The sequence below is a fragment of the Electrophorus electricus genome, chromosome 17 (assembly GCF_013358815.1).
Source record: "Electrophorus electricus isolate fEleEle1 chromosome 17, fEleEle1.pri, whole genome shotgun sequence".
Taxonomy (NCBI): Eukaryota; Metazoa; Chordata; class Actinopteri; order Gymnotiformes; family Gymnotidae; genus Electrophorus; species Electrophorus electricus.
This window is the reverse complement of record NC_049551.1, coordinates 17,503,532-17,505,622: the sequence shown is the minus strand read 5'-3', so window position 1 is coordinate 17,505,622 and position 2,091 is coordinate 17,503,532.

Genomic DNA, 2,091 nt, shown 5'->3' with positions numbered 1-2,091 from the left:
GTTTCTTTACCATTCTTATGTCTGTGTAAGTGTGAACATTGAGGTGTGAAGTAAAAACTCCAGCTAAGTGCCCCAGGTACAGCCTAGTCACCTAACAGACTATGAAGTGGACAACATGAGACCCAGCAAAGCAAGCAGCCAGCCATGTATGCAAGACACAGACACAGATATTCACCTAATTCCTGGAGGAGCTACAGGAACCTTGTTACAGAACTAAATCTCTGCTGCCACTAAAATTCATTGGTGTGTCATGGATGAAGGTCACCCCAGATTCTAGGTCCAACAGTATAGGCCTGAAACTTCAGCTGAAATGTTCCCAGTCTGTGGCTCAGAACTGGAACATATCCAAGATGAAAGGGCGCAATTGCAGAAGACCCAGCTTGCTATACGAGCTGATCTTGCATGTCTTCACGTGGTTAAGGATGACTGAATAACCCTACTGAGAAGACAAGCAGACTTCCACGTCCCAGATTTGTCCAGCTACACTGTCCCCTCATCCACGAGATGAACCCATCAACCAAACTGTGATTGCTGAAGAAGATGAGGAGATGCTCCATCCTGGATACCATTCAAAGACCTTCAGCTACCACGAAGGGCCAGTTGATCAGAGAATCCCCTAAGTGCACCTGGCATTCAAACTCCCTCTGGCTTCTTTTTTTTTTTCTTTTTTTTTTTTTTTTTTACCACAAACAAGATTTTTTAACATCTGACATCTAGCAATCCAACTGCCTGCCTGCTGGAGCACATTCTTTCCATTCTGTTCCAAAGAGTTTCAAGAGATCTGCTTCCATTCATCTCTGCCATCATCAGCAGCTCCTTGTCTGTGGGATATGGGCCTAATTGCATTCCTGTGTAGCAGGTCTCGTCTGCAGACCTTACCCTGCCATGGATGGTGAAATATGGCTTTTTGCTCCTGCATGAAGTTTGGGTCGTCCGAGAGCAGTGGAGAGGAGCAGAACACCAGCGCAGTCCCCCATCACTTAGCCCTCCCTGAGAGCCGGCTAATGATCAACACCACCCTAATGCGGTCAGGCAGGTGGGCTGGTAAGTGAAGTAGAGTTCGCACCGTACTACAAACTTCTCACAGCCCTCCGGTTCCCCACCATAGACCTTGGAGGTGGCAATGTGGCACTGGCACTGCTAAGGGGCTCTGGTATTCATCAGGCCAGGGGGCCAGACTCAACACACAGGCTCTCCACACAGCGGGCGAGACAGTAAACCATAGAACGGAGTCCCTGCTGCTGCCTCCCCAGAGAAGTGGTCTAGACGCCAGTCTAGTCTGGTACACTTGATGTGCTCCCATCTTGTGGCTGCACATTCTGTGATGGGTGCAGGGAGGGAGTGACATGAATGTTCACATTAGGAGTTTCTCTATTATCTATAGAAAAAAACAAAAACAAGAACACAGCGACAAGCTGGACAAAACCAGAAACATAACAACTGTGGTAAAACTTAAGGCACAGGGAGAGGCACAGTGCAGCAGTAACACTTCTTCTTCCTTGTGCACAACAGCACTGGACGAGCACACCTGTGGGCTTAAACAGACGGGGAAACAACAGGCAAACAAGGGACTGGTCTTTGCAACCAGTTATGCTAGAGATGCTGTGTCTGGCACACCTGGACATTTATGAACAAGCAAAACTAGAAATAAACAACACAAAACAAACAAAATGTAATTAAACACTGCAGTGAGAAAGATGTTCTTTTAATATGTGTAAGAACAGTTGTCCTGATTATGTATAAAAACTGTCCTTCTGTAATACAGCCTTTCTTCACTGTATTGTGCATTTATTTTCTCATTAAATAAAATGAACTGAATAAACATTTAGCTTGTTAAATCAACGTGCTCTTCTAGACTAAGAAAGGTCCGTGAGCAGAGCGTGAGTCGGAGGTTTCCATATTAACTACAGGAAGTTTTTCTCCATTCCGGTAGAGCACGTGCAAATCTTCATGCTGTGTGTTCCGCGGGCGCGTCTTCACGGTTGATATTCTGCAAGTATATCGTGAGTGCGCGCGACCACACCCTCATTCCGCCAGCGCGTGTTCCGCGAGCACACCTTCATGCCGAAAGCGGTTGTGAGTAACGGCTGG